Source organism: Acomys russatus, chromosome 12, assembly GCF_903995435.1.
Source record: "Acomys russatus chromosome 12, mAcoRus1.1, whole genome shotgun sequence".
Taxonomy (NCBI): Eukaryota; Metazoa; Chordata; class Mammalia; order Rodentia; family Muridae; genus Acomys; species Acomys russatus.
Window position 1 is genome coordinate 13268910 of NC_067148.1, and position 14887 is coordinate 13283796.

The following is a 14887-nucleotide window of genomic DNA, read 5'->3' on the forward strand; positions in this document are numbered from 1 at the left end:
AGAGACAAGTGGATCACTGTGAGTTCGAAGCCAGCCTGGTCTACAAAGAGAGTCCAGAACAGCCAAGGATCCACAGAGAAACCCTGTCTCAAAAAAAAAAAAAAAAAAAAAAAAAAAGATTTTTACCATTTTAGCCTTTAGCATACCTTTAATCCCAGCCCTTGGGAGGCAGAGGCAGTTGGATCTTTTTGAGTTTGAGGCTAGCCTGATCTACAAAGCGAGTTCCAGGACAGCCAAGGCTACACAGAGAAACCCTGTCTCAAAAAACCAAAACATAAAAAAACAATAAAAAATAAAAACAATACAAGCCCTTGTCTCAAAACACAGTAACAAAAATCATTCAGTGGAAAAGAGCTAAATAAAAATTATTGTAAGAAAAGAATGGCCCATTAGTTTTTTAAAAATCAATATTTAAAAAAGCAAACAAGCAAAGGAAATGTTGACTGTATCTCAACTTAAAAAATTATGTTTTTTAAAGGCATCAAAATTCATTTAAAAATACAAACAATAAAGCCCTATTTCTTTCTTTCTTTCTTTCTTTCTTTTTTTTTTTTTTTTTTTTTTTGGTTTTTCGAGACAGGGTCTCTCTGTGTAGCCTTGGCTGTCCTGGACTTGCTTTGTAGTCCAGGCTGGCCTCAAACTCACAGCGATCCGCCTGCCTCTGCCTCCCGAGTGCTGGGACTAAAGGCGTGCGCCACCACGCCCAGCTAAAGCCCTATTTCTTATAGGATCTTATAATACTGGTACCAAATAATAACTTTCTGCAGAGGGTATGGCGTGGTCACTGCCGAGCGAACAGCCCACACGGCAGGGAGGCTGATCTAGGGCCATCTGCTCACTCTAGACTGCCTGGAGCTCTCACTGCTTCCCATGTGTGTATCCGGAGGAAATTACTTTCTATTTTGTAAGTGCTTAATTTAGAACGGTTGTGGATCATTTGAAGTTGGATGAGAGGTACAATAAACAGAAAGTAAATCTGAATAAACTTAATGCAATTTAATAAACAGAATTATTAACCGATACTAACTTCCTGCTCGTGCTGGTGACTAGCTTTAGTAAGATGTCCACTGTGTGGTGTACAGTGAAATGCCCACCCTGTGCCCTCTGCAGAGGTCAAGGAGTACACTTCTGATTACATGTCAACAATAGCTGGCAGGAGCTAGAAGAGCCTTCTAGGAGGGCATGGAAGTATACAGTCACAGCTCATTTCCTGAAATAGATTCGCCATATAAAGACTGAATTTTGTCCTACTACCTGACAACCAGACTGCTGTGAAGTGGCTGTGATGACACCTATGCTCCCACCTATGAGGAAGCTGAGGCAGCAGAACTGCTGTGAGTTCACAGTCCAGGTCTAGCCTGAGCTATAGTGTAAGAAACTATCTCAAAAAAAAAAGCAAAAATATCCAAACAAAAATGGAGATGACTCTGCAGTTGTTTTAAAAACAAATACTGCTCTTGCTTTGGACCCAAGTTCAGTTCCCAGACCCCCATGCTAGGCAGCTCACCACTGCCTGTAACTCCAGCTCCACGGACCAGACACTTCTTGCCTCTGCAGGCACCTGCCTGCATACATGCACACAGACAGACACACACACACACACACACACACACACACACACGGCTGTGGGTACAGGTGTTTGCTGCTGAAGCTGTCTGACTCGATCTGAGTCCAAGCACTGTGCCGTGCATAGTGGAAGGAGAGATCTAAAACCGTACAGAAAAAGATAGCCAAACAACTTTTTCAGGCCTGGTGAAACCCATAGCCTATGGAATTGTAAAGCAATACATCTGTGTTGAAAGCCACAGAGTTTGTAGCAACATGTCAGAGCAGCAGTAGAAAACTAAAATATAGGGCTGGCGATGTAGCCTAGTTGGTAAAATGCTTGCGTGAAACCCTGGGTTTTATCTCCTGCAGTGCATAAAAATGGGCACATGCCTGTAATCCAAGCACTCAGACAGGAAATTCAAGGTCATCCTCAGCTACAAAGAGTGTGAGGCTACCTGTTACACATGACCCTCTCTCCTCAAAGGTCGGGGAATGGAGAAAATTCTATTATATAGATATTTGTCTTTATTAATATTGCTGAAGAAACATTTCCTGTTGTTATAAAAATGAAAATCACAAATCATTTGATTTTACCAGTGAAGATTCAAGAGTGAGACGCTGGGGTGAGAACCTGCCCTGCCCACATTCCCACTCAGCTCACATCTTGAAGGAAAAAGCCAAAGAGCCAAAAGCCCACGGCCTAAAGCTTGCTCACCTGACAGCACAGGAGGAAAAAGCCAAGCGTTCCTTCTTCTCCACACTGCCTTAAATACCCTTCACCAAAGTCCCTCCTTTCTACTTAATCCTTGCCATCTGTTCTGCCTTTTGACCTAGGGTTAACTTTATTTAACCCTGTGTACAGAAAGCTCTTAGATTAAAGGTATATGCTAGGGCTGGGCCACACCATAATCACTTGTTTACAATAAACACAAAGTACTTGGATTAAAGGTTTGGGTTAGGGCTGAACCACACCAAACAAGAAACAGGTTTTTATAGTTCACAATCTCAGGGTTCACAATGGGATCAAATATCCTACAATAGTTTCCGTTTTTTATTTTTTAATATGGTCTTTCTATGTAGCCCAGGCTAGCCTCAAACTGGTGCTCTCCTACCTCAACCTCCTAAGTAGTAATTATAGGTGTGCAACCCACACTTGACTTGATGTTATTTTAATAGCTTTAAGGTATTTGACATTTTTCAGGAACACATCTACCTGAAACTCCAGCAGAACAGTGAAGAGAAGTGGCATCTAAGGGAGAAGACTGCAGTCCAAAGCTCACATACTGAGGGAAAGCTGGCATGTACCAACTCCATCAGCACCTCTCCTCAATTATGCATTAACACAGTAAAAAAGGGGAAGCCCCACACAAAAAGTTTCTCCGATGTTTCTGATTGCCTCTCCATTCACAAAGCATTTAAAGTGGTGGAAATGGCTCCTCAGAGCTGGTTCTCGGTTCTCCCAGGTGAAGGCTAAGGTCCTTGGGCTGCACGGAGGCAGGAGGCCTGTGCCCTGCTGCTTTCTTCTGCTCACAGTATCTCTCTCCCACTGGGCTGTACCGTATTAACTAACTCTGATAAAGACACTATACAAACAGCACTTGAAGTTAGAAACTGTGGGAGTCCTTTTACCTCAAGGCCCTTCCAGAGATCAAGAGGATCTCCACAAAACAAGCAACCTGGACGCCAATGGCTCTAGCTGTTAAGTTCTATGAGTCAAAGGCCAAAGCTACAACTCTGCGAGCTATTACTTCTTTCACAGTCGACAGACTCAACCCTCAGGTGACACATTAAAACTAAGGGTGAACCTTGGTTGTTACTGAGGTGGCACCACATTTAGATGCTACATAGCTTCCTGTGAGGGAGAAATAGACTGTGTACAGTTAAGACGCTATTTTAGTATCAGGATCCGGGAATGTCCAAAAAGAATATGGTCTAGTGTCCTAGTTGTGGTGCGGGGGGAGCTATAGGCACCCTTGGTGGTGTATGCCTAGCATCCCACAGCTTGGGAGGCTAAGATAGGAGGATTGCCTTGAGTCTGAGGCCAGCTTGAATAATGCAAGACCCTGTTTTTAAAAAGAAGGACCATCTGTATTTCCGTTATATGAGAACCAGATATCCAAAGTCCAAAAACTCTAAAAGCTACCATGTTTTCTTTTTTCACAGCAAAAGTCCAACATGCAGCCAACTGTAAAATCTGACCTGAACCAATAATGGATTGATGTTTTATGTCTCTAGGGCAAACAGTGCCCCACCCCTCCTGCTGCGGTATCAATATCAACATGGCCACAGGCTGGCACAGACCCCAGAGGAGGGGCTACATCATACACAGTTCATACACCTTGTTGAAGAGAGCAAAGTCTCAGTTCTCAAACATATCTCAACTGTTACAAATAAGGGACCTGGCACCTGGGTTCTAAACAAACAAACAAACAAACAAATAAAAATCATGGTAATTTTTAGTACATGCCTCCCAACTTTTAACTTCCCATAGCCTTCACTCTGCTTCTTCAACGTGCTTGGGTTTTATTTGGGATAAGGAAGATAGACAGATGAGGCACTGGCCAGCCTCAAACTCCTGGGCTGATGTGGCCCGCCTGCACCCAAGGGTCCACTGTACTATCACATGTCTTTCTAATGTGATAGCTCTCTACCGAGAAGACAGCCCAGTCTCCTCAAGACAGAGGAAGAGTAGCTGTGTTCTCTCTCCCTCTCCTCTCCACTTTTAAGACCGCCTCACTGTGTAGGCCTGGCTGTCCTAGAATTGGCTGTAGAGACTAGGCTATCCTCACATTTTTAGAAGCAATTCTTATCTCTGCCTGGAGAGTACCAGAATGTGCCACATCCCATGCTGCTTCTCTCCACATGGTTTAAGGTGGGTGTTTGGAAGCAGGAATCTAATTCCAAAGAAGAACACTCGTCTAGTAAGTCCGAGGCCATGGGCTTGACCCCAAGCCCTGCAAGGGGTATCTTGATTAAGATAGTAACAATAGAGTAATGGTAATTAGTGATTAAAACTGAACAGGACCAGTGAGATGGCTAGGTGGGTTGTCCTCTGACTTCGGAGTGCACACGCGCACACATCCACACAAATTAATAAATGTACTGTAATTTAATTTTTAAAAATGACTACACATTAAGGTAGAAGGTATTCTGAGGAATAGGGAAGGGGGGATGGGAGGAAAGAGAGAGAGAGAGAGAGAGAGTGGAGCCTGAAGGAATGGAGGGAGGGATAGGAATGTAAAGCAAATTAATTAATTAAAAAAGAGAGAAGGTAAACTGGGCATGGTGGCATACTCCTTTAATCCCAGCAAATGGAAGGTGGAGACAGGAGATCAAAAGTCAAGACCAGCCTCAGCTATAGCAAGTTACAAGCCACCCTGGGTTACATATGACTGTTAAAGTTATTTTTATAAATCTGTGTTTGTTTCTTTTTTTTTTTTTTTTTTTTTTTTGCTTTTTGACACAGGGTTGCTCTGTGTAGCCTGGACTCTTGGTCTCTCTCTTAACCCAGCTATTACTCAAATAACTGAGACTCTTATATTTAACAATAAGCAACACAGCACAATAACTGAGCAGTTATTGCTCTATTCTTAACCCTCTAGGCTAATTCGGTTCTTCCTAGTGTACATCCAAGACATACTTGCACTTTGTAGCTTTCCTGATGCAGTTCCTTCTCCTGCTGTCACAGAGACATCTCCAGTGGCTGAATCCTCTGCTTCCTCCCCTAACTCCTCCTCCCCGTGCTGCCAGGAAGTCCAGCCCTATTCTCTTCTCTGCTCAGCAACTGGCTGCAAACTGCTTGATTGGCATACTAGAGGGACAAGTGGGAAGCAGTGTTTACACAACATTGAGACAGGAGATTCTCAGAACAAGGATTGCAACCAGATATTGGGGGGGGAGGGGTACAGAAATGAGCATTTGGATTACACAATAACCTTATGCCTACATATGCCTCTTGACCGTTATTTAAAAAAAAAAAAAAAATTAAAACCAGAGACAGCAAAGCAACAAAACAAAGACCCAAAGTGTATCATAAGCTCCAAAAGGAATTCACAGACTAACTAATGGCTCTGGTGACTTGGACACAAAATTACTAGATTTTCAGGTACCCACCCACAATTTATTTCTTTTTGTGTGCACAAGTGGTGTGAAGTTAGGAGACAGAACTTCACGGTGTAGTTCAGGTTGCTTTGAACTCTGCAATACTCTGGCCTCAACCTCGTAAATCCCAAGATTACATAGATGAGCCGCTACATCTGACTAGTGTTTTCTTTTTGAGTTAGGTGCAATTTGTTATGATGAAATGAACCAGAGTTCACACTGTGGACACAGTAACCAGTGATTTAATAGAATCTGGTATTTTACACAGGTAAAATACTTAATAATTATTTGCTTTTGAAGTCTTGGTCACTATGTTTAAATGTGGGTTAAGGAACTCTTGGACTCCAATATTTGACTACAAATACCCTAGACACCAAGAGCTGCCTCTTTCCAGATACCCTTTACCGGGCATGCAAAGCTGAGGAAAACTCACCTGCAAGAACTGACCAACGGGACCTGCCAAGGCCGCTTCAAATCCCAATCTCTCCTCAAGACACCCTTTAAAATGACCCAGAGTAGGGCAACTCAGTAAGTAACCTCGATTAGAAACCTACTTATGATTTATAACTTTGTACTAATAGGATAATGCCCTTACTAAGTCCCAAGTCATTTAAAGCTCCTGGAGGTCAGACTGCATGAATTTTTTTTTTTTTTTAATGCCTCACAGCCACACAAACCATTACAAACAAGCTGACTACAATTAAGGGAGACCCTAAATGGAAGACACCGGCCTTGATCTGAAGTTGCAGGTGGTCGTCCCAAAACTCAGTTTATAGTTTGTTTGCTGACTTTTAAAATATTTGTTTATTTAGTGTATGTTGGGGGAGGTACATGGAGATCAGTGGACAAATTTTGGGAGCCAGTTCTCCTTCCACCACGTGGGTCGAAGGGACTCCCTGTGCCTCCCCCTTTCATGGCTTGCTGCTGTTAACCTAGACCTACTAACACTTGACACGCTTCTGACTGTCAGAGTTCTCTAGGAAGTGAGGGTATGTACATGGCCATGACACAAGAAATGCCTGGGAATGCTCATCTAGTTCTTTTTTGTACCTGCTGCACCTTTTAGTAAAATCCCTATGAAGTAGCTTATAATGTTGCCATGGTGATAAGAGGCATAGGTTGTTGCAGAGCTAGGGGTTGGATGTGTAGCTATTAGAAGTACAATGTCTCAGGATGGTGCATTTACTAACCCATGTAACCAAGTCAGACTTTTAAATAAAGTGCTCGTGGCCCCATGGCCACATATAACCTTGGTAATTTCCCAAGTCCGTCGGTATTCACATTCCTTTCAGGGCACTGTGAGTGAATTTGCTCCCAGCACTTTAAGAGTTCAAGACGGTTTTATTTTCCACTCTCCTGAGAATCCCCAGCATTGTGACTCCTCTGCAGCCTTACACAGGGATCACTCCTGGAGCCCTGGAGAAAGTACTTTCCAGAACCCAGGGTCTATTTCCTCTCCACAGAACAGCTCTGTGCAGAGGGGCTGCCCAGGTACGTTCCTGACTTCCTGCAGGGAGAGGAGAGCTGTTTCAGAATCTACTGCTTTGAAATACAAAGTAAAATAAAGTATTAGGGAAGAGCCTTGAACCTGTAATTCTGTGTCAGCCTCCCAGCAGCTGGGACTAGAGGTTCATGCGCAGTCAGCTTCATTTCACAGTAGAAGAAAGTTACTCATGGAGCTGAAGGCAGTTACCCACTATCTCTAAAATGACAGCCCATGTTCACTCTTAGAGTTTATGTTGTCAAGTTAGCTATGTACACGTAAGTAAACATGCTACCATTCTCAACAGAACATAAACACATCTTACTGTGTGTAAATACCTTCTAGCTCTTGCTTCTTTTCACTCAATATGATGTCCTTTCGGTACATAGAGACCTGATGCATTTACTTTTTTATCAGGGCATAAGTACATTCAACTGCATGAATACAGTTGGATTGTTCTATTGCACTGCTATTTTAAAGGATTTACCATCATTCTTGTTACATGTTTGTTTGGAAAGCTGCCCCAGGTTTAAGTTGAAAACATTGGCTCAATAATATTTAGATGGTGGAAGAGAAATAATGCTGGAGTGACCACTGGACAGAGGCCATCATTTGGTCAGGGCCACCATCAGCATCTTAACGGGGGTCATGTGAACAAGAAATTGGATGATCCAGAGAAAAACTATAAATACTTAATAATAAGAGAAAGATGAGTCGGTCAATTTGTGGACTTAAAGCCAATCTTCTCTCTGTGTATAACTCACTGGAAGCAAAATGAACTGCCCAAAATTTCATCTTTTACTCTGACTTTGTAAGAATATAAAACAAAAAACAACAAACAAACAAACAAAAAACCCCTGTGTATCTTCTTTAAATTTAAAAGAATTATATATACTCAAAAAGAGTTCTCAATAACTTACTGATTGAATTTTTTTTTTTTTTTTTTAGCCAGGTACAGTGCTGCATGCTTGCAGTCCCGGCACACGGGAGGCTGAGGCTAGGTCAGCCTAGACTACATATCCAAAAAACAAAACAAAATCAAACAGAAGGCACAAGTTAAGCACACCACCATCGTATGCCCAGAGGAATCAGAGTCCAGACAGGGAAGTGAGTGCAAGGCCAAAAAGAACAACCTCATGCTTTGTTGCTGTTGTAATTGTAAATGGCTGGCCACCAAGACTTTTTTAAGGACTGACATTAGAAGACGCAACTTTAAAAAAAAAAAAAGTCTGAAAAAGGAAATGCCAGGCTGGGGAGAGCGTTCAGTGAATAAAGCGCCCACTGCATGAGCAGGAGGGCCGTAGCTCAGATCCCCAACACCCATGCAGAACCCAGCTCAGCAGCACAACCTAGCTCTGGGGAGGGATGGTGGGGAGACAGCATACCACAGAGACGGGGGCATCCCTGGGGCTAGACAGTGAGGGATGGAGGAAGGCAGCAGATATCGCCCTTCAGCCTCCATACACATGTATGGGTGCCCACACACAGGTGCCTGCGCGCACACACAAATCCAAGCTAGGTGCGCTGCATATAACTACGATCGCAACACTCGGGAGGCGGAGGCAGGAGGATCAGGAGTTCGAAGTCATGGTGCTACACAGCAAGACTGTCTTAAAAAAAAAAAAAAAAAATCTTACCAAGAAAACCTGTCTTTAATACAATTGGAATCTGCGGTAACTCTGCAAAAGTCCTAAAAGGAGCTAATCTGTCTGGAAACCGAGGAAGTGCTCCCAGCCCTCCTCCCAGGGACTGCACCAGAGCCGGCCTCCCTCCTGCCTTCCTCCCTGCTTGTTCAGCTCGCACAGAGGTAGGATGTGGGATTAGGTACAATGATCTACGAATGCTCTGTTGCTCATACACTTTGATGTCTCAGGGAATCAATGGCTTCTTGTCTTCCAAATTCCTACTGAGATGTGGTCCTCCAATCTCCGAGCTCCAAGTCCCTTAGATCACATAGGCAGAGACCATCCATCCTTGGATGAGCAGGATCTTCAACCTTGGTCAATACTAAGAAGCTCTAGAAAATGGAGCGTGCCAAGTAGGCTCTACTTGTACTGGCAAACACAAGCACACACCATAAATAAGCATAATTTTAAGATGTTTAAAACATGTGTCTAGACAGCCTTGTGCGTACAGAAAGGATCCATTTAACTTCTTTATATTACCAAACTGCTAACCTACCATAAACCACTTTATAATCTTATTTACCAAAGAAAAGTTCATTAGGCCAGCTGTGATGGCGCACGCCTTTCATCCCAGCACACAGAAGGCAGAGGCAGGCAGATCACAGTGAGTTCGAGGCCAGCCTAGACCATAAAGCTAGTCCAGGACAGCCAAGGCTACACAGAGAAACCCTGTCTCGAAAAACCAAAATAAATAAATAAATAAATAAAATATGGAAATGCATTCATTTAATTAAAAATCTTTTCTTCCTTTTTTTGTTAAATTTGGAGGTGGGACAAGGAAATTGAGACAGTGTCTTCTGAAACCTCGGGCTAGCCTAGGGCTATATAGTCAAGGATAACCTTGAAATCCTGGCCCTTAAGCTTCCATGCTAAGATTACAGGTGTGCCTGGGTTAAAATTTTAAACCCAGCTGGATGTGGTGGCACATGTCTTTAATCCCACCACTTTGGGAGGGAGAGGCGGGCAGATCTCTGTGAGTTCAAGGCCAGGACAGCCAGGGATACAGAGAAACCCTATCTTGGAAAAACAAAAAACAGTATTAACCCTTTGAATAATGTAACTTCAAAAGCCACCAAGATCGTGTGTGTGTGTGTGTGTGTGTGTGTGTGTGTGTGTGTGTGTCTTAATATATAAAGAATTACAGATATAGTTAAGACACAAACACAATGCTCTTGAGAAGTCTTTTTTGGGGGGGCGGTCCTTACTCTGTAGCTCAACTCAGGCTGGCCTAGAACTATGTTGCCCTGGCTATTTTCTGACTTGCAATCTCCCTGAATCAGTCTCTGAGGTGCTAGGATTGCAAGCATGCATCACCACGTGCCCAGCTTGAGAAGCTGCTTGCTTGCCAGTTCGTTCATTCGTTCTCCCCGCCCCCCTCTGTGTGTGTGTGTGTGTGTGTGTGTGTGTGTGTGTGTGTGTGTGTGTGTGTGTTTTGTTTTGGGGATATGGTCTCACTATGTAGCACTGGCTGTCCTGGAACTCACTATGTAGACCAGGCTGCCCTGCAACTCTGTAGATCGAGCTGGCTTTGAACTCACTCAAGTATCTCTTTCTCTCAACACCTGTGCCTGATTCTCCACTAAATCTTTTCTTAAAGGTGGCAGTAATGCCGCATACCTTTAGTCCCAACACTCAGGAGGCGGAGGTAGGCAGATCTCTGAATTCGAGGTCAGCCTGGTCTATAGAGCAAATTCCAGGACAGCTAGGACTACACAGAGAAACCTAGCCTCAAAGAAACCAAACCAACCTGTAAATGTAACTTTTATTCTGGCTCAATTGTTGTCTGGGAGGCTTACTGTCTCCATCTGCTAACCTAGGCCTTAGTGCTGGAAGCTTCTAGCCTCCATACAATCTAACCTAGGCCTAGAATGTTTTCAGCCTCTGAGACTTACTGCTGAATAAGCTCACCCTTACTTGTTCTTTCTGAGCTCTGGGCTGGCTGGTTCAACTCAGCTGTTCTGGCTCAAACTCCTCTCCCAGCTGACTTATTTAATCTGACCTCTCTTGGCCCAGAATTGCTCTGCTTGGCCTTATGCTAACTCAGCAATCTGCTCTAATCTTATGGCTTCTTCTCATTTTCTGACCTGTTCTGTTTCACCTGAGTTTTCTCTCTGCAACCCATCTCTCCATCACTGTCCTGGTTAAAACTGCCTCCTCTCTCTGTAAAACTGCCTCTTAAGTGGCTTCCCTTCCCTCTCTCTTCTCGTGAGAGTTGGATATATTCTGCTCTGTCAGATCTTTTCTGATTCATCACCTTTTCCGCCACTCAATTAGACATCACTTTCAAACATGGGTGCTTCCTTCTACAAACTAACTTGACCTTCATTGTTTGGGATTAAAGGATTGTATCACCATGCCTGGATCTAAGCTTTTCTTTACCTGATATTTGTTCTGTAACAGGCTGGCCTTGAACTCAGAACTGTTTGCCTCTGTCTCCTGGATTAAAGACATGTTTGCACTCCAGCTGGATCACACAGACCTAGAAGATCTTTGGATGGGATCTCTTGCCACAACAGCCATGTTCTGAATTAATAGTCTTCTACACCAACCAAACAAAAATCTTTTCTTGAGCAGGGAGTGGTGCTCCACGCCTGCAATCCAGGCTTGGGAGACTTGAGTCCAGCTAGAGCACAGAATGAGTTTCAGGCTAACCTGGGAAACCGACTGAGACCTTGAACTTGTTCAGTTTTGCGGGTGGGCCAGGAAGTACAAGAAAGGTAGCTTAGGATGAGCCTAAAAGCAAGCCAGTAAGCAGCTTTCCTCCGTGGGTCCTACAGCTTCTGCCTCTGCAGTGTTGCCATCCAGGCCTACCCCTGTCCCTGCTACATCTTTCCTTCTGCAGGATGCCACCAGTGCCAGGCTCCTGTTTCCATTTCTGCCCGACTTCCCTCAAGTGATGGGGTGATGTGAACCACGCAAACCTTCTTCTCCCTGCCTTCAAAGGTTATGGTGTTTATCACAGCGAGAGGGAGAGCAAAGCAGGACAGAGCTTGTCACAAAACAAAGCATCCTTCTCTCAAACGTAACCTCTGCTCCCTTAAAAGAAGTAAGAACTACAGAAAGCATTTATAGGATGGAGGCATATTTTAGAAATACTGTTAGAAGAAATGTGGCATCGCCGAATGTAGGCCTGTAATCCCAACACTCCAGAAATGGAGACAATAGGACCAAGGGTTCAAGACTAGCCCCCACTACTCAACTATACCACATTTGAGGGGAGCCTGGGCTACATAAGACGCCAGACTTAGAAACAACTGCTGCTTGTATTAAACTCATCTAATTACACAAAATCTAAATTCAGAACTAAGCAATATTCTCTCGCCAACGCGTTCATGTATGCATGCTTCTGGCAGTCAGTTCAGTTTTTTTTTTATCACATGAGTTTCAGGAACTGACCTAAAGTTATCAGGCCTGGTGACAAGTACCTTTACCCACTGAGCCATCTCTCTGGCCCATGTTCTCAAATTTTAACATTATGAAACAGCTTTGAATTTTCTTATTTAACCATGAACTCTAAATATGCAATACTAGCATAATTTAGGAAGTAATAAATTTTGAGGGGCTGGAGAGATGGCTCAGAGGTTAAGAGCACTGGTTGCTCTTCCAGAGGTCCTGAGTTCAATTCCCCACAACTACATGGTGGCTCACAACCACCTATAATGAGATCTGGTGCCCTCTTCAGGTGGGAAGGCGTATATGCAGGCAAAACATTGTATACATAATAAATCTTTATAAAATGTTTTTTTAAAAAAAGAATAATTTTGACTAGGTGTAGATTATATCAGCATATTTTCCATATTAAAATGCCTTCATAAAATACCAAAGTTACTAAAGATCAACTTGAAATCATTTTTCTTCTAAATACAAATCATAAAATTATTTCTTTTGTTTGTTTATTTTTATTTTTATTTTTTTTTTTTGAGACAGGGTTTCTCTGTGTATCCTTGGCTGTCGTGGACTCACACTGTAGACCAGGCTGGCCTCGAACTCACAGCAATCCACCTGCCTCTGCCTCCCAAGTGCTGGGACTAAAGGCGCGCGCCACCACCGCCCAGCTACAAAATTATTTCTTAAAATGAACTATAGTTCTATCAGAGACTGTCAATAGAGAAGCCTGTGTCCACTTTAGAATCCTATTATCTATTGGTTACTGCAGACAGCAAAGTTTGTGCCCTCATTAGGGGCTTGCTACCACTCTCATAGATGTCTCTCTCCCACTCTTTTAATGCCAGTGCTTAAATCTGTTATAACCTTTCCTTTATAAATTCCAAGGTTCATTCAAAATATCTTTCCTACTCTTAAAAAACAAAAGCTCTCTGGCTGGAGAGATGGCTCAGTGGTTAAGAGCACTGGCTGCTCTTTCAGAGGAACCATGTTCAATTCCCAGCACCCACATGGCAGCTCACACCTGTCTGTAACTCCAGTTCCAGCGGACCTAACACCCTCAGACACACATACAAGCAGGCAGAACACCAATGTACATAAAACAAAAATAAACCATATTTTGAAAAAAAAAAAAAAAAAGAAAAAAGAAAACAAAAGGTCACAATGTAGTCTGGTTCATGATACACTAAATGAAAGTAGTGACTCTAAAAAGAGTTAATATATATTGGCCACTTCCCATGGTCCTGGCACAGTAATAAGTGATGTGTGAACCATACATGTAAAGGCACTAGAAGTAAAAAAGCCGAGTGTAGAGATAACGAAACAGAGGCAAAGAGGCTCAAAGAAAGGTGTGCTTGAGGTATTTCTAGATCCAAAACCTAGGACTCTTAACCACTGTGCTTCTATTACAATTCACTCTGTACGACAGCGCCCACCTGTAATCCCAATACTCAGGATGCTGAGGCAGGAGGGGCTCCGGAAGTTCCAGGCCAGACTGTGCTACCCAGTGAGTCGATGAATAAAATAAAGAGCAAATCTTTCACCGATCTCATTAGTTAACACATGTATATGATAAAAAACAAAACAAAACAAAAAAACCAAAACAGGTATGACCTAAGGCTTTGTTGCATTTTGTAACTGCTCGGAATAAGCAAGTTTATCCTTGACAGCCATTTAAATAACAGTTACAAATCTAACAGCAGTAGAATAAAAGCCTTAATTTGGGTACAGCAATTAGTTATGTCCCCGTTCCATCCTAAACCAAAAAGAAAGTGCTGTTTTGGCCACCCCAATTCAACCAGTGTGTTTCTCCTCTTTGGTCATCACAGAAGTCTCAACAGCTACCAAGATTAGCATGAGTACCATTTCCTGAGGATCGGCCCTGTCTTCGTCCCCGCCTTCACGATGCTTAATCTCTCTTTTGATGGATCACTGGATACACTAAAAGATTTGGTTAAACTACTACGAATTACTAACATCAAAGCCCTTTTTCGTTTTCTGCTAACGCTGTTTCAAGCCACCAAAAGCCCCCCGTCCGCTTTTCACCACGACTCGCATGCTGGGGCAAACCCACCTTGGACATTCAGCAAGGTCCACCGGCTTGCCAGGTTCGGCATTCAAGAAACCCTCCTGAGTCGACGGGGCGGAAAGCAGCGTGGGTGGAGGCGGGAAGAGAGGACCTGAAGCAATGCCACACAGCCCGGACCACCACAGCAGTGGCGCCAGGACCGGGAGGGTGGGACCCGGGCCGAGCCACCACGTCCGGGGCTCCTCCACAGGCAGCCGCCGTCCCCGCAGGCCAGCGCAGAGCGCTCCCTGCCCCCGGCCGACCCGCCTTCGAACCCAAGGACCGCCCGGCCCCGCGCGGGCTCACCTGACGCTCCCGCAGCTCCGCGCTCTGCGCCCGGCGCGAGCCCGACTGCACCGCGGGTACGCGAGATCAGCTGATTCACGGGGGCGGGGCCTCCGGGCAGGGGCGGGGCCGCAGAGGCGGACTGGGGAGGCGGGCCCGGGAAATGGGTGGGGCTAAGTAGAAGCCGGGGACGGCGTCCGGCAGGGATCAAGATTGGTCGGAACGTATCAGCAATTGCAGGCAAGCTACTGAGCCAATTGTCCTAGCGCGCACTTTAGCAGGAACCGAAGACTTGTTGTAAGGACAGAGCTGCATAAGCGTTTCCACGGTAAC

General features: G+C 44.1%; 1 protein-coding gene across 1 annotated transcript in view; it reads right to left on the reverse strand.

Moving 5' to 3' along the window:
* Als2 (alsin Rho guanine nucleotide exchange factor ALS2) overlaps positions 1-14666 on the reverse strand; it is a 70873-nt gene extending 56207 nt beyond the window's left edge. The window contains exon 1 of the mRNA XM_051153867.1: positions 14576-14666. The gene's annotated coding sequence lies outside the window, so the exon portion shown is untranslated. The remainder of the gene's footprint in view (positions 1-14575) is intronic.
* Between the last annotated feature and the right edge of the window lie 221 nt (positions 14667-14887).